Source organism: Phasianus colchicus, chromosome 1 (genome assembly GCF_987193195.1).
Source record: "Phasianus colchicus chromosome 1, bPhaCol1.hap1.1, whole genome shotgun sequence".
Taxonomy (NCBI): domain Eukaryota; kingdom Metazoa; phylum Chordata; class Aves; order Galliformes; family Phasianidae; genus Phasianus; species Phasianus colchicus.
Window position 1 is genome coordinate 35,911,233 of NC_143436.1, and position 18,348 is coordinate 35,929,580.

At 41.8% G+C, this 18,348-nt stretch overlaps 1 long non-coding RNA gene across 2 annotated transcripts in view; it reads left to right on the plus strand.

Moving 5' to 3' along the window:
- The first annotated feature begins 4,824 nt into the window (after window positions 1–4,824).
- LOC149919501 (uncharacterized) overlaps window positions 4,825–18,348 on the plus strand; it is a 40,407-nt gene continuing 26,883 nt past the window's right edge. Inside the window, exons 1-3 of one of the 2 annotated variants that reach the window (XR_016465727.1) lie at window positions 4,833–4,906; window positions 5,024–5,051; window positions 5,843–6,095. This is a non-coding gene — a long non-coding RNA (uncharacterized LOC149919501). Of the gene's footprint in view, window positions 4,907–5,023; window positions 5,052–5,842; window positions 6,096–18,348 lie in introns of both variants that reach the window. The other variant, XR_016465726.1, reaches the window with a different exon arrangement.

An 18,348-nucleotide genomic window follows, 5' to 3' on the forward strand; every position in this document is an offset into this window, starting at 1 on the left:
ATGCCCTTGTTTGTAGATGAATTGCTGGGGTAGAGATTCACAACTTTTGTTATTGATGTCTGAAGCTCTTCCATACCACAGCCATAATTCAAAACGAAACTGCTCCAGCTAGACTTTCCTTTTAGCAAAGCCACTCAACTGTGTGTGTTTGATCTAAGGATGGTTATATTGTATTAGTGTGCAATATCTGATAAGCAGGGTGGACATTAACATTGGAGCTGGTGGTGTTGACAGAAGCACTGTCCATCCACCAAACTCTGCTGTGCTTACACAATGCTTAGTGAGGACTTAGAGACTCCTTTCCCCAGGCACTATATCATGCTTCTATCTCCTACCTACCCTCACCCACTTTAGTTTTGCTGTCGTCTTCTTCCCACACAGCACAACAGTTTCTGTATTTGTTTACTTCCATGACTCAGATTCTCTTCTGAGTCCAAGCCTAGTGGCAGGAAGAAGGATGAGGCAATCGCCATCAATGGTTTGGCTTCTATAGGCATCTTCTCGTGGTATCTTCTGAAGTTAGTAAGGAGCCATCTACAATTTGAGAGTAAAGTCTTACTCCTCCAATTTTGCTTTGGTTTGTTTGCACTTATTTTTATAGATCTTCCTTGCCACACTGTTTGCATTTGCCAACATCCACTTTTTGCTTCAGCTGCACTTTTTTATATCAGTGTAACCACTTTTCTCATGGTCTTTCAGTGCTTGTTTAGATTAAAAAGAAGGACTAGCACTTGAAATCCCACCAATTGCTACTTGAATATTTTTCAGTACCTACTTGTGAATTCCTGGAAGTTTTAATGAGTTTTGCATAATTGTTCTGATGATTATCTCTATTGTCCTTTATAAAACAAAATTTGTGCCAGAGTCAGCACTATTCTGCATTCTTCCAGTTCCAGAAGCAACCCTGAAGTCAGATGTGGCACATGCCTGGATGTGACTCTGCTAGGTGGCTGCCAGGTATGACCCCAGCCATTAAATGTGCAGCTAGGAGGGACCTGAGTTACAAAGAAGTGACAATGTTAGATTTTTTTTTAACCAGGGCACCGTATTCAAGAAGTTCTTCCACCTCTTCCTCAGAAATAAAAGAAACTTTATATCTGACACTGGCAAAGACTGTGTTTGCTCTGAGCTGGTCCTCTGAATGAGGAAGGTGTGACATGAGCAGGATCCTATCCTGAAAAGAGTTGTGTTGAAGTTCAGGCACAAACAGATCTAAAAACTCAACCTCTCTGCTGACTGTAGTGTTGCTGCCTTACACATACAAATTGTTGAGTCTTTTCTCTTTTCATTCTTCTGTTTATTATTCTCACCTACTAAACTTTTAAAAAGTGCAATTAAAATTTCCCACTTTCATTAAACCTTGTTCCTTTGTGACCCTTTTGGACTAAATGATCCCTTCCATCTATGCAGTGTGTGGCTGTTTTTCAACTATTCTAAGCTATAGCAATGGGCCAGAAACATGCCATTTACTATATTTAATCTGAAACCTAAAATTGTGCCATTTGGGTCATCCACTTGCAATGTGAATATTCATGATAAGTCACCTACATCAATAGTGCATTTATCCTCTAGTAAAAATTATATTTGTGTAGACTAAAGTTCTATGGCTCCTTTTGTAAATTTCGTGTTCTGCAATGATGGTGACATGAGCATCAGAAATGGCAGGTCAATGCATGCAGGGTAGTAGGTCAGCAAGGAGAAGGTTGGCAGCTGCAGCCTCTTTCCCATTAGTTCAGTGCACAGTGAGTTTTATGAACTGTCTGGGAAGCGTATATCCAGTGGCTCATAAGCAAGTCCACTTCCACAGTTTTGCATCTCGATGCTCATTAGCTACCATTGCTTTAATTACAGGATAGAGAACATTTCAAAGAGTAATATTTTAAAATGGCTTAGTCCATTCATGTTTATTTGGTTACCGATTATGTTTTATGTATAACCCACAAATATCTGGAGAGAGAAAACTCAAGATTCAACAATAGGTAGCATCAAGATCATTCGCTGTGTTTCAGCCTCTTTATGGTGAATACAGTACTGACAGTACAGCAAAAGAGGTGCACAAAACTGACAGCAGCAAATATTCCTTTGAGTCAAGTGCTGCAGAAGACAGTAGGAAAACATGGACATCTATGCCAGCATCTGCCAGTGGGAAATGCTAGGAAGGGGACTAATAAGGAGATGAAAAGCACCAGGAACAAGAATGGCCTGGGTTATGCTGTGGTCTGTAAAGAAATTGGGTTTAAGCTGCAATACTTTTCAAAGTCCTATGTGCTATCCACTATACATCACTGATCACAATCGGGAGCATGCCCCCAGGTCTGTAGCATATATAATGTGTATACTGGAGATGCAGCATGGAATTTTACCTGCATGCTGTGGAAAACACTGCTGTAAGACTGACAAACTGCTGAGTTACTCATTACGAAGGATGAAATCAAGAATGGTCCAGATGGTATTAACATGAGACTGGGAGTCAGAACTGGTAGGTTATGGCTCTGTCTTTAAAACAACTGTTTAAGAGGTTGTACAATTCACTTAACATGCATGCACATTGCCATGTCCATCTTTTAAACTACAATGCTCATCTGCTGAGAGGCTTATACAGTTTCTAAGAAAGTCGTTTAAGCTGCTTGGATGACAGGAGCTATGAGTATGCATTGCATTAATGCAGTCCCATGTGGTCTGCAGCTATCTTCACTGAAATATTAAGCAACGATCTGATTGATTAATCTCATAACTTTTTGAGTAGATCCATTACATGGCATTAGATGGCTTCTTTGATGATTTGGCAAGAAGCCTTGTATAGTGCCCCAGGTTTCTCTTGACTTTCAAACACCTTAAAAAGACCTGGTTTCATGCCCAGAGGTTTACCAACAAACTAGCAACCATTTTGCTGCCCTTGGGTCAAAGAACAGACCGCTGTGCTAGGCTCTTCTCAGGGCTTGTTCAAACTGTGCCTTTACTTCTTTTTTTCTCCATTTCTGTACCTTTTTTTCCCCCCCTGTATTAGAAGAGGGTTATTGTTACTGCTCTTCCAAAAGCATCAGCCAGTAGGCCTTACATCAGCTTCATATGGGCCTTTCTTGTAGGTGATGACCTGCTGACATTTTTATTTGTATAAACGACCATTTTCCAGCTTCTCTCCTATACCCTCTTCCTTTCCTGAGGTGCAGCCTTGCACACAACATTTTTTTTAATAGAGTAAAAGGCCCATTTATTCCCCTGCAGGGTTCCCACTGACTTTAGCAATAATCTCTCTGCAAACTGAGACCAAAATCTGTCCTGCATTTGGGAGTGCTTTGACTCAGCCACCAGGAGCACTACTGTTTTTTAATTAAATATTTACATTTGTGTTTTATTTGTAGTTGATAGTATGGGAAACAATTAAATGCCTTCCTTTCCCAACTAAATCTGAATTTAGATTTGTATTTGGGACTAAAGAGTTCACTGTGTAATTTTTACTTGCTTTGCTGTATTTTTATTGCTGAATTTGTTATGTTGAATAATCATGCGTGTTAGAAGCAGTCAGGAGTCAATTTAATTAGTCGTGAGCATATGTTTCTGAATGCCACACAAATTGTCCAGAAGAAAGTGCAAATAGGCCAGCAACATCAGAAAATGTTTCTCTGAACAACCTGGAACTTTAGAGACAAATAAAGTTTTTTCCAACTTAAAAATAACCTCCTAGATAATCATTCTGCCCATATGTTCAAGGGCTATTGCATGGTCATTTCCTTTGGCTTGTTTGGTTTACATGTTTGTATATGCTGTTTGTAGGCAGATTGTGGACTGTTTCCTGACTTCACAACCCTGAAGTTTCAGCTAGAATTGAAAATGCATTTTAAAGATTCCTTAAATTGGAAAAAGGTTCTGCTGGTATTGAGCCAGTACTGTGTTTCATGCTTCTGACTCCAAGCAAATACAAAATCATTAGACAAGCCACTCTTAATATGTTGGGTTTCCTGACACACACAGTGATCACAGGAAAGCATAAAAGTAAACTGCAGAATCCATTTATACAGTTTTATACAAAGTTATCTACAAGAAAGGAGAGCTCAGGGAACACACACACAATCTAAACACCTCACCCACAGTCCTCATGCTGGAAACCTGCTGAGAGAGTGGGAAATGTGCAGAAAAATCTAGTAGTCCATCTCTTATCTTTGCACCTTCAGATTGTGAATTCTGCTTTCCCAGGTGGAGATGCTTTCATCTCCCTGAATTTTATTGATTAATTGATATTTGTGGAAACTTAGTCTATCTGAAAGTGTAACATTTCGATCTTGCATTTGTTCTATAGGCTTCTTTATTCCTGATACAAGAAATAGAGTTCTAAATGGATATTCCATTGACCTGTTCAGCAATCAGGGCTGTAATTCTGCTTTCAGTAAAATTTTAGTTTTCAGCAGACACAAGAGCAGATCTGCACTCATGACTGCATTTATACTTAAACAAAAAAAGAGAGGAGCTGCCATTAATGCAGTGCAGTTTTTCAAATTGGTACTGTGGCTTCTTCCCTCCCAACCTGCTGAAATACAATTTCAGAAATGCAGAACACATCACAGGGCTGGAAGAGAAGTCACAGAGCACCCAGCATTTCCTCATTGTCTGAGAAACTAAAATCTAAGGAGGTAGATCTTAAAGAAGAAAAAGCCAAGGAGAATTGAGAGAGCTAAGCCATTTCATGTAGCAAAGAACATCACCTTTGCCACTGTTTTGCCTGTGATGGTTCCCCACAGGGGGAAGGTATTATCAGTCTCCTCCTTGCTTCCTCATTATTTATTTTTGGCTACAGCTGGGTAGCCATCATTCCCCTTTACCACAAATGCGAGACTTCCGTCACTGTCAGAAGAACAGCAGCAGCAAAACAATGTGCCTGTCTGCGTGTGCTCGAAGGAACGAGGATCAGGTATAGAACCTGTTGTGACATTTTAGCAAAAAAGTGTTTCTAATTTAGCATCTGCATTTGTGTCATAAAATGTTACACTGGCAAAGATGTAATTTATTTTGTAAATACATTTTCCAGGCCTTCCCAAAGTCAGCTCATGCTACAGGTAATTTGTTTTATTACTATGGTTTCTTGCAAAGTTCAAGAAGTAATGTGAATGTTACCAAAACAGTGAGGCCTGAAATTGAAAAGTACAGAGCATTAGAGAAACCAGCAAGGGCCTATATTCCATCAGAGGACCAGGTGTCTAGCTGAAATGCATATGTTCGAATTGTCAGTGACTCAGGCTAGGTGAGATGAGTCCTGCCCCATATGTCTTCATTTTACAGGCTCTCTTGGAAGCAGAGCCTAGAGTAGGCAGTGAAAATACTGAGATTTTTGTTCTGTAAACCAGAAAATTTGGTGTTTCACAGGGCAGGTCTACTCACCATATGTCTTTACATTTCTTCTGTATCACAAAATTGACTTCTTGTTGCTTGGTTATATACAACATTTTTAAGAAGCTAACATATGGTGGTATCATGCCACTTTTCAGAACCAGGATACTATGGAGAGCAATGGAGAATTCTGTTTAAAATTTCATCTTAAGATCTATCCTTAAACAATATGTGCTAAATGGGGAAAGGGGTAAGATTTTTTTTACTGGAAGTCCCTCTTCTTAAGTTATTGATAAATTACTTAACATAGTATGAGTGAGCTGTATCCAAAGATGTTTGTGGCAGTTGCTGAGTGTTGTATGGAGAATTCGACTCTGTGCAATTGTGCGTGAAAATTCTTTACACGCAGACAGATGTTTCAGATGCAAATCCATTAGAGCTGAACCTGTCATTCTAAAAAAATCTTTGCAGCTTTCTTCATCTCTCAAATCATATTCATTTCATTATTTTTATGTTTCAGGATAAGGAGTAAATAACATAATGGCAACCAGCTGTCTCGCTGGCTCCAGTCTCCCTGCCCTCTGAGGCCTCAGTCCTGTCAGTAGATGTCCCATGCTGTGAGAGACAGCAAAAAGGGAGGAGGGAGAACTGGGAGGAAAAATGTCTCTGGTTCAGATTCAGCACACTATGCCAAATTCTTGCCCTCAGGAGTACAGAAGAGATCTGCAGAATTGTGGTGATACCCAAGGGCAATCCTTGGATATCCTTGGAAGGTAATGGCAATGGCCTCAGAATAGCACAGTTATTTTACAGAAGCTTTAGGAGCACTGCCATTTCTCTCTGGACCACATCTCACATGTTGTGATGAACATCATCTAGTAGTAATGCCGCAGGAAACAAAGACAAAGCTGCTTGCTCCCAAAGCATACTATTCCCTGCATCCTAACATTTCAGATGACGAGTGTGATCTTCAGAGCCATCCACCCACAGCCATAATCTCCCTGCATCTGAGTGGAGGAAGTCACAGCGGCAGGGTTCTCTGTCTGCACCGCTCACGCCAGACCTTGGGTTCAGAGTAACCCAGCTAGTTTCACATGAGCTCCTGAAGATCTGCTGGCATGCCAGAACTGCTGCTGAATCACTGAAGTGTCTTAGTCAGCCAGCTTAAAATGGCACGGCTCTGAATTTTCTGGTTGCCTCCTCCAAATTGCACCTGACCTTCTGCCAGTCCCTCTCACTTGTTTCTACCTGCAGGCCTCTTCTCTGAATGTGTACCCCCACGCTCCTTGAGGCATCTCTGCTCCAAAGGGCCGCACTGCTGCCTGCATCCCTCTCCTCTGAAGAGGTGCTGAGGCTTTCCTCTGTTTGCACTATCAGACCATCAGCCCTTCAGGGTAAGGGCTCATTATATATTAGGCACTGACCTCTTCCTGTACCACATCATGTACTTTTACAGCACTATCAATTATTTAAAATAACTCTACCTTCAGTTCTGCCACATGCTGAGTTAAGCTCCATAGCCTCTGGGTAGTTTGCAGCAATTTTGTTTTTCTTCTTCACCATTTCACAAATTGCTCCCTGCTTTGTAGCACTTGTTACTATTTGCTAGAGGAGATGATATGCTGTATTATCACTCAAGAGAAGTGTTTGTGTGGAAACAGTGTTAGCTGCCTTCCCAAAAAATTAGAGATGCCTGCATAGCAATATGAGCCCAGATCCTACCCCCAGGGGAACCTTGACTTCATTGGCACTTAATTTATCTGAGACAAGTAATTATGAATATCAACATCTAATTCTAGAAATCTAGCTGGATGTACCACTAAGTGACAAGACATAATAAACATAAAGCCATATTGACTTCGAAGAAGAAAAGATATATATTTCCTTCAGTTAGCAAGGGACAGACAAGACAGCAATGGCAACAGACAGGGATACACATAAACAGACTCATATTTTTTAACTTAATCTTATACACTTAGGTAATTGTTTAATGCATTTTCCTTTGAAGTGTTGGGGACAATTTTAATTATTTACTCAGGTTAATGAAGTCATTAAGCTCTGCCTCCCGCAATACGGATATCAGGATGTTAGCTCAGGAATAACTGCAGACAGCCATGCAGGATTCAGGTCAGTGCTCTAGCAGGCTGCTGCAGCCATCTTCTGCCCCGCATCCACTCTGTAGGCCCTGCACCCCCACGCAGACTGTCAGTGTATGGAGCAGCCCCAGCTCTCACAGCACCCCTTCAGCTCAATGATGGAAGTCTGGAGAGGCTGCACAGCAACATCCCTCGTGCTCTCCCACTCCCTCCTCCTGCATGGGGCTATCCATGTACCTGGAATCACAGAATCACAGAATGGCCAGGGTTGGAAGGGATCTCAAGGATCATGAATCTCCAACCCCCCTGCCACAGGCAGGGCCACCAACCTCCCCATTTAATGCTAGACCAGGCTGCTCAGGGCCCCATCCAATCTGGCCTTGAACACCTCCAGGGACGGGGCATCCACAGCCTCTCTAGGCAGCCTGTTCCAGCACCTCACCACTCTCTCCGTAAAGAATTTCCCCCCGACGTCCAACCTAAATCTCCCCTCCCTCAACTTAAAACCATTTCCCCTTGTCCTGCAGTTATCTACCCTTTCAAAGAGTTGATTTCCCTCCCCTCTGTAGGCTCCCTTTAGGTATTGAAATGCTGTGATGAGGTCACCCTGCAGCCTTCTTTTCTCCAGGTTGAACAAGCTGAGCTCCCTCAGCCTGTCCTCATAGGGGAGGTGCTCAGTTCCCTGATGATCTTCGTGGCCCTCCTCTCCAACAGCTCCCTGTCTTTTTTGTACTGGGTGCTCCAGACCTGGATGCAGTACTCCAGATGGGGCCTCACAAGAGCAGAGTAGAGGGGAACAATCACCTCCCTGTCCCTGCTGGCCACCCCTTTTCTGATGGATCCCAGGATACCATTTGCTTTCCAAACCGCAAGGACACACTGCTGGCTCATATTAAGTTTTTCATCTATCAAGACCCCCAGGTCCTTCTCTGCAGGGCTGCTCTCAAGGACCGCTCCTTCCAGTCTGTATGGATGCCTGGGATTCCTCCGGCTCAAGTGCAAAACTCTGCACTTTGCCATGTTGAACCTCATCAGGTTCACCCAGACCCACCTTTTAAGTCTGTTGAGGTTGTCTGAATGGCATCCCTTTCTTCAACCATGTCGACTGCACCACTCAGCTTGGTGTCATCAGCAAACTTGCTGAGGGTGCACTCGATTCCGTCATCGATGTCATTGATAAAGATGTTAAAGAGCACCGGTCCCAAGACAGACCCCTGGGGGACGCCGCTCGTTACCGGCCTCCACCTGGACATAGAGCCATTGATGACCACCCTCTGTCTGCGGCCTTTCAACCAGTTTCTTATCCATCGAGTGGTCCACCCATCAAATCCACATCCCTCCAATTTGGAGATAAGGATGTGGTGGGGGACCATGTCAAAGGCCTTGCTCAAGTCCAGGTAAATGACATTGGTCACCTTTCCCTTGTCCACTGATGCCGTCACTCCATCATAGAAGGCCACCAGATTGGTCAAACATGACCTTCCCCTGCTGAAGCCGTGCTGGCTGTCTCAGATCACATGCCCATTCCTCATGTGATCAAGCATGTCATCCAGGATGATCTGTTCCATGATCTTCCCAAGCACAGAGGTGAATGCTGCTCCTCCATAAGGCCTGTGGCAGGATGGCAAGGCCTGTGGGCTCCCCTCCTATTCTCCCATCCTATGTGTACTCAGGGCTAAAGCAGAAATTATGAGGTCAGAGCACCTAAGGGCATGGCAAAAGCCAGACAGGGTGGGAGACCTATCCTGACCTGTACTTGCTTGCGTGTAGACACGTGATAATGAACGGGAAGAGGAATATGAGAGCAAGACACGTACTAGGGGACTGTGTCATCAAATAACTCACATGCTGTAGACATGAAGACTCCAAAAACATTACAGTTCCTATTTTTCTCTCTTCCCTCAGGCCTAGACCTCTGAGAATTTTTTTTCTTTTTTTTGGTTTTGTTTTGTTTTGTTTTGCCATTGCACTAACTGCATTGGACACTAAAACTATCAAATTTCATCACAGAAGATACAACCAAACTGCCTTTGGTCAGGAAAATCCCCACATTAAAATGTTATTTTGACTATTCAGATAGCAAACATGGTCAGCATAACACACAACAATCCACCTTTAAATGGGAAAGCTTGAGGGAAGAGAAACTATTGCCCAAACCACTTCCCAAGGCCTGTATGTCTGTGCCCAGCCTCCAGCAGCCTCACAGCCATCAGACTGGGACAGTTAGGTAGCTGGCTTTACAGCCAGCCCGAGGAGGTCTGCAGAGACCTGGGCTGGGAGTTTCTAGTCTGAACATGGTCAGCTATGGCTCAGTCATTCTTGAAGCATCTAAACTCAACGACAGGGGAAAAAAAGGGACAAAATCCTGAGGCATGGTTCCTAAATTTTGCTCAGACGTCAAAAGCTCTTCATGTGGAAAATTTACACCAGGAATTATAGAGAGTTTCTCTCCTTCTTTCATCCTTTTTTATCCCTAGGATGCTGTACCAACGCAGGACAGGGCTCTCTGCAGTGACTAGCAGTGGAGGTTACACTGCTTGGCTGCATCCTCAAAACAGTGAAAAGAAAACAATGAGAAATAAAAGGGCTAAGCCAGCTACCTGAATAGTGCTCCTAATGTCATCTTCTCTGTTGCTTTAGGCCCTTGGCTGGGAGTGCTCCTTTATGCCATATGTGCAGTGGTGTTACCAGTAGGAATGTTTTCAAATATTCAGTTAAAAAATTCTTTCTTGCTGTGACTGAAACTCCTTTATTCTTGTCTAATTGGAGCTTCGTGCTTATCTTCATAAAAGTGCACTTTTTTTTCTCTTGTGTCTCCAAAACCCCAAGATTATTTTTAAATTCTCATCCTCTCTAGTGCACTAGCAGTCAGTCTTCAAATGGTGCTGTCTGCAAACTTATTGTTTCTTCATCTGAGGTGATAATGAAATCAGTGCACAGTTCCAGACCCAGGGAGGCCTCCATCCAACCCTACTGCATACCTCAGTACGAGCTTTTGGTGAACTATCAATAACTGCTTTTCAGCCATGGTTATACAACAAACTTGACTGATGATGCCATGTATCATACTCAGTGTCCCTGGTAACTTCATCAGTGGCCAGAGGAGGTGACCCCAAGAAACCATGAGGACCCATTTCCAACCTTCAGGGTCATTCACCCTTCCTCCCAAACTTCTCACACTTTTGCTGTATACCACACTTCCTGCCATCTCATACATCTTTGCTGGAGGCCTCACAACATCAGCAGCTACAGCCAGTGCCTCTCTGAGGAGCAGCTCCCACTGGAGATAAACACAGAAGACCCTATGGCACTGGGCAGAGGACCCCAGGCACCTCTCAGTTCTACATGCCCAGGAAAGAACATGGAGGTCCTGCAGGAGAGGCTAACAATGGAGTAAGCTTTTACACTTTCATCCCAGGGATCTTACTCTGAGACTTTGTGGCAAAACACAGAAAAGAACTTAATCAGAAACAGACCAGAGATTGCAAATTCTGAATGAGGAGGAAATAATTCTGAAATTTTCGCTTGTCTGCAAAGTGTACAAAAAAGCCACAGAAGCACAACAGAAACAAGGCCTTCAAAGACAACACTCTAAATCTGTACCCTTTGTTTGACCCATGCCTCAGAGTTTAAGCAGCCTGAGGCTAGAAGTCTACAATGTGCTTGCCCAAGTTTGAAGTAATCATAATGGTGCATTTGCCATTTTTCCTGTGGCTGACTGAAAGGATCCAATAGAAACTGTACATATATTTTAAAAATTGCTTTAAATTCTTTATCTGGTCAAAACCAAGCTTTTACTCATCATCCCTCAACTCAAAAAGGGAAGCAACAGAGAAAAAGCAAAGTCTAAGTTTGTGATTTGTGTCCTTTATGTATTCCCCAATCTCCTTTACTTGCATATTATGAATAGCCTACTTCTCACCAGCCTCCTAAAAGGCATAAGTTTCAATGAGGAATTTGAGCAAAAGGAAGAGTGGCCTTAGTGACTCCTTAAGGCAGTAACTGCAACAATCCTCCCGGAAGAGAAAATATCCATACATTTAACTGGATTAATATTCTGGTGGACAATGTATTGTGTTTAGAATGACTTTTTAGGCAAAGAGTTGATAATCTTTCAGTGTTCAAAGTGTTCCAGTTTTAAAAGCAGTTTGTAAGGTAAATAGCATGACCTTGTAGAGCACACTCCAGTAATAGGATGTGTTGCTGTCAATGCATGCAGTATGAATTGTCACTGGAGCAAACTGCATGGGCAAAGTTGTATGCTGAAGACATTTACCTGGGTGTAACCTCACAGCTGGAACCACTGTGGAAGTTGTTTTATAGCCTGTATTTCCAAAAGGATTAATAAGCTTTCAAAAAAAAAAATATATATATATATATATATATACACACATACACACACAATGCGTATTTGCTATCAAACTGGGAGTAACAAAGTAGTGCTTCTCTGGTCCATACTGTGTGCATAATGGCATAGTGGTAATGCTTTCCTCACGCTATGGATCATTCTATCCTGACAAGGTGATCACTCAGAATCAAGCATTTTTCAGTGACTCCAATAAACAGAAGGGCAGCCCTCATACCTGAGCGCACTCTTCATGTGTGCTTCTGTGTGCTCCTCTTCCAGCAAAATAATTTTATAACGGGTAAACACATCCAGATTAGCATTAAGCTAGTTAGCAAGCATAACAAGAAGTAGTGGTATTTGCAGATGAGTACTGTGTGTGCTCAGGCTGCTTGTATTCTAGTTGTTAGCCTGTGCTGTCATATCTTATTAAAATTAACATAGGTAGCTCATAGTCAATTCTGTCTTGAGCAAATGTTTATATTCTGTGTAGACATATCCAGTTCAAAAGCCAAAAAAAGAAGTGGAACAAGTGTCTATAAAAGTAGCACTTTTCCTACTCTTTTTTCTTTTTGCATATTAGCAAAATAGGCTTCATTTGTGGAAGGTCTTATTATAGGCTTACTTAGAATAGATTGGTATGCTAGGGGCTGAGTCATATTGGGTCTGATCTCCCTTATAAGGCAGCAAACCAGGAGTAACTCTGCTGAAGTTCACTCGAATAAAACTAGGCTAAGTGGAATCAGAATCAGCCTCACAAACTCGTGCAGCACTTCCTGCTCATGATACATGAACTCCAGAGTTAGCCCTCACCTATTTCAGCATTATCACAGCCGCAATCACAGTTCTTGCAATTGGACAGGAGTTCAAATCCTCACGGGGCGCACTGCATTACAAACCACACAGCCTGGGAAGCAGGTTTGCATGTATGATGTATGAGAGTCATTCAAACACTCTCAATACTAGTACTCCATAATGTTAATGAGACTAAAAGCATAAGTAAGGGGTACGAGATAATCCCTGACATAATTTTACTAATGCCTTACACTCATTTTTTCTGACCCTTCAGGCTGTCACCTAAGTATTAAAAACTACCAGGGGATTCTTTGTGATTTAGGTCTAAAAGCTGGTTCATGAATCTTGTGATCTGACTAGATTAAAAGGCCAGTTGTTCCCTGACATGTAAGCAATGCTATAACAACATAGAGCAGCAAATAATCTCATCTTCAGACAATTCCAAAGAATTTGTTATTGCTTAATTGCTGTCAGTTGTGTTGGCAAAGATTGTACCAACTTTTAATGGTGTATTCATTTCCAATCATTTTTATTGTAGCCCCTGCTGTTCAACTTCATTATTTTTATCCTCTACGGACCACGAATCACTTTGTTGAATCCATTGTCTTTCCTTAAAAGCCAGATTCCTTGCTAAATTGTTAATTTTTTGTTGTTCTTGTTGGCTTTGATGTCTTTCTTCAGTTTCCCAGTGCATCCTCAGAACTCCATTTCAGGCTTTTATTTCTGTTGATGCCTGCTCTTTAATTTACTGCTACATATGCCAGCAATTTACAACTCTCTGATTTCTTTAATTTGAATTTTTCATGCGGTAATAAGACATTAAGTCAATGTAGTGCTATCAACCTAAGGCACAAAAAAACAAAAAAAGGGATTGTACCAAACATCACAGAATCATAGAGTCAATGGAATTGGAAGGGACCCATAAAGGTCATCTAGTCCAACTCCCCTGCATGAGCAGGGACATCCACAGCTGAATCATCTTCAGTTACTTTACGATTCTAAGTCTTCATGGCATTTTTTGTCTTCTAATCTAAAGGTAAGGGCAAAGATATGCAAATTACTAACAAAAATAAAAATAACTTTTAAGGAAAGTCCAGTGTATTTGAGAGCAAATACACTCCCGTGTAAGTAGCAACAGGACTAGAGTGAATGGCCTCAAGTTGCGCCAGGGGAGATTCAGGCTGGACGTTAGGAAAAATTTCTTCTCCAAAAAAGTGCTCAGGCACTGGAATGGGCTGCCCAGAAAGGTGGTGGAATCACCGACCCTGGAGGTGTTCAAGAAATGTTTAGATGTTGTGCTGAGGGACATGGTGTAGAGGGAAATACTGGTGATAGGTAGACAGTTGAACTGGATGATCTTGGAGGTCTTTTCCAACGTTGGTGATTCTATGATTCTATGGTAATTAAGTTTAGCAATGAAGCTAAAGCATTCACTTTTTCAGAATTACTTTCTAAATTTCAAGCCAAAATGCCCAAGGCCATTTGAAACTTGCTTTTGAGAACTATTTGAAGGTGAAATGCTCTATCAAAGTAAAAACCCCAGCACAACCATGGCAGCACTTGCACACAGCAAAGTCTAGCCTGAGCCAAAACCTTTGCCTCTGCTCATCTCCCACCACTGACTCAAAGCAAACATTCCACCCTTTATGGGGGCTACAGAGCAGAGAAAAGCACAAGGGAGAAGGAGGAGAAAAGGGTAGAGGAAAGAGAAAGAAAAAAAGACAGAGAATTTTTCTGTGGCTTTTTAGGTTCCCCTCAGAATAAGCATCATTCCCATTTATCTCACTGGAGCACAAAAGCATAACTTCCCTATGCTTTGCTGTTGACCTCAAAGATCTCACTCTACTGAAGTTAAACACCTGTAAAGCTCTGACATATGGCACTGTTCTGCTTGGATCACAAGGAACGGGCTTATATTTTATGTAGGTGCAATCCATAAGGGCAGTGTTTTCTATATGTGGCTTAAGAAAAAAAAAAAAAAAAAAAAGGAGAATGAAGGAGAATGTAGCGTGTCTAAATTCAAAATGAGAAAACCTGAACTTGTTTCTAAAAGAAAAATTGTTGGATACCATTCTCTCTATTCACAAAATCATCATTTTTGCATGATTCCTTATAAGTTCAAAGCACTATTTCTTTTAGTAAATGAGACAAGGGGAAATAGTGAAAACAGTTTCCCTGAGGAAAACTATTCCCTAGTTCTTAAAAAAGTTTGAACATATTGAAACCCTAGGGAGATGAAAGCATTTTCTATTACATTTGTGCTTTTCTTCTTTTTTCTTTTTCTTTTTTTTTTTTTTAATTATTTTTACAGAATGTAGCACAGAGAGAAAGTAGCAGACCATTCAGACTTGTAAAGCAGCTCTCGCTTTGGCTGACACCAGTCCCTTCCTTCTTAATGTGCTTTGAAAGCCTTACCACCATTTTCTGCATTGTGGCAAGGTACTTCTTGCTGCCTCCGCACTGGGCTCTCATTCAGCTGTTTCAGGGTTTTGTAAGTGTTTTGTGTCCAGTGGGAGTAGGAAAAGAATTCAGCACATAAAAGAGCTAAGAAGAGTAGTTTCGCTTACATCTCAGATTTTTAAATATATTTCCATCTGAAATACCTTGGAAATCTTTAGTGTTGGACTCACACACACAAGCAGAAAGGGACCTCAAGGAAGCCCTCTAGTCAGTCCCACTGCCCGCAGTAGGATGGGCACAACCTCTGGCATTTCTCACAGATGCTTCTCCAGCTTTCTCTTAGAGATCTCCAGAAAACAGGGAGCTGCTTCCCAGGACTATGCTAGTGCTTCAGTGTCCCTGCTATTCGACATCTCTTCTGATAACCAAAATGCATCTTGTACTTGCATTATCCCCCTCAACAGTTTTCTTTTGGTCTTGACATGAATATGGAGGTCAGACTATTTCCTGTCCTGTCTCTGGCAGGCCTTGATGTGTCTGACAAAAACACATTTGAAGGCTGACAACCTGTCACTCTTCTCTTTCCATTTCTGCACACAAAGTAACCTCAGTTCCTGCTGCCTTTCCTCAGAGCCTGTGCTCTCATGATTATTTCCCGAGCTCTGACAATTCTTTTTGCTTCCCTCATGAAATTTTGCCGCTTGTCCCCCTCACTCTTCTGAAATAGGATATCCAGAAATTGATGCTGTATGGATGAGAAAAAGAGCCTGCCCTCCTCTGACCCTGCCTCTGCAACTCAGTATGCAGTATCAATATGGAAAACCTTCATTAGACATAGTAGAAACACATCGTACTTAAGAGTCTATGAAGCTCAGCTTAGGAACTTGCAATTTGGTCTCACTGTGTCATTCACAAGCATTTTTAGGCATTAAGGCCACTACCACATACAGCAGAATAAGTGGATATTCATCCAAAGGGAAGGAAAGCTATAGGTTCTGTTGGATGCAGATCCTGGGTTTCCCTAACTGCCACATAGAGACCTCCACCACAGCATCCCATCCCTCTACTAAAGGTCATTTGCCTTCCACACAAGTGAAAAAAAGAGGTGTGCAAAAACTGAGATGAGAGGGAGAAAGTGCTGACCTGCTGTAACTTGATCAGCGCTGGTACAAAACAGTGCTTGGGCAGCAGGATCCTATCTTCATTCTTTCCTGCTTTTTCAAGAAAATCCAGCTCACAGCCAAAAAGTATAAAGTTTGCCGGAGACTAACTTGCAGTTTATCTCCCAACAGACTGGTTAGTAGATTCAATAATAAGAAACATTGCTATTAGAGCTGCATGCCAGCCCAGGGCTTCTCCTGTGTAGTATTTAGGATTCCGTTCAAGATCAGTCCTCTCTTTGTCTGCTTCCTTCATAAATAATTGATATATCTTGCATAAGAGATTAGCAAAGATTGTTCAGCTTCCTTTTTCTTTTTTTTTCTTTTTCCTTTTTCTCTTTTTTCTTTTTCTTTTTTTTTTTTTTTTTTTTTTTTTTTCTGTGTGTGTGTGTGTGTGAGATTTGGTAGCTTCTAAAATATTGATACAGTTATGCAAGCCGGTGCACCTATTATATTTTTAAGCAAGAATTAAAAAAAAAGAGAGAGAGAGAGATTAAAGGAAAATGATAGTAGATCTAAAAAGCAGATCTCTGACAGTCAAGTCATCAGAAAAGGTGATCCTTCAATTTTCACATCAATGGGAAAATAGTTGCACTACTAATTTTTGTAATATTCTTTTCAGAAGGCTCTGCGTATATCACTGTACTTTTCAGAGTAATTACAGTAGATTATGAAAAGCCTTCAGGAACAGCTGCCAAGGTACTGTACCATCGGAAAGGAGGAACACAGTGCTGGAAACTGTTCAAATCTGATGGAAAGTAGACAAAGGAAGACAAATTTTCAGAGGTCTTCATTCATTTTACTGCTTTTACTTCTAGCACAATATTTCACAATTATATCTTTTATCTGAAAATGCTTTCATGCTTAGTTTTGGTATTCCTTCTTGGGGGGAAAAAAAAAAAAAAACACTGATAATTCACTTCATGTTTTGGTAGCAACCAGTTCCAACAAAACTGGTGACTTCTGTCTTTTCTTCTGTGTGCATGCTGCTGTTTTAACCGTCTAAGCAGTGACACTGTACTTGTTCTTGTGGTTCTTCGTATGTAAGAAAGTCCTATTTCCAGATCTCTGGCCCATCCCTTCCTCATATCCCACAGACAGGACTCTTAAGTGCCACTTATCACAGGGATGAGTTAACTAGTAATTTCATTGTGCTCTGTGGCTAGGATCCCAAAGTGCAGGCTGCCTAGCTAAAAAAGAGTGGACAAAACTTGCAACACCGTATTAAATAACCATAAAAGTTACAAGGTCTGATAATACACACAGCTATGGCAAGATCATTGCTTTCAAGATGTGGCCAACTTACCATTATCAAGAGCTCTGGAGAAGAGGAGATGAATAATGGCCTCAAAATTACCAAGCTAATGGAAAACTGCCTGCAGTACAGCATCAAGCTGCTGCCAAAGCATTTGAATGGTTTGTTGTGAAGCCAGACAAGATGGCTGGTGCCACATAAGTGCTAATAAGCCCTTCTAGAGCACATCAATTCCTTCAGGACCACACAGGTGTGTTTTTTTGTCCATGCTGCACACTGCAAGGATGCTCAGGACTGGCTGAGGAGCACAGCACAGATGTAGAAAGGGCTCTGCAGAAGTTCAGGTCCAGCTGGGCTTCATATGTCAAGGTTAGTGCCAAACTGAGGCTGGTATTGTGCAAAGCCACCTTGAACCACCGGGTGTCTGGACAACCTGAGTTCGTCTGTACAGCCAGCTTCAGTCTGGCACGATTAGAAGTTCAGTCTGTGGCATACAGAAGTGGCTGAGTTGCCACAGATACAAATTTGCTCCAGATATAGCATAGCTGTCTATGTAACACTGCCTAAACCACCAAGCCTTTCCAGATCCAAACTCTGTATTCATATTACAGTTAAGCTTGAAACCACACAACACTGAGAATAGATGGCTTTAAAGAAAGAGAATCTGAGACACACAGAAGATAAAACAATCACTCAAATCTCATGCCAGTAAGAAGTCCACAGCTGCTAACTATCCGAACCATTTCCCGAACTTTAGGTCTTAGTCCAGACTACTTCATGAAAACAAGGCTGGAGTCCATGTCCTTACATTCCACACCCATGGGGAATGGCAGGGTGAGGAATTCCTAGCTTGCAAAATGGTAACTGCAAACCCAATCGTTCTGCAGATGGAGAATGGAAATAACAGGACTGAGCGAAGGGAAACTGAAAGATTCAGCATTCAAGACCACGGAGAGATGCCATCAGACAAGTCAA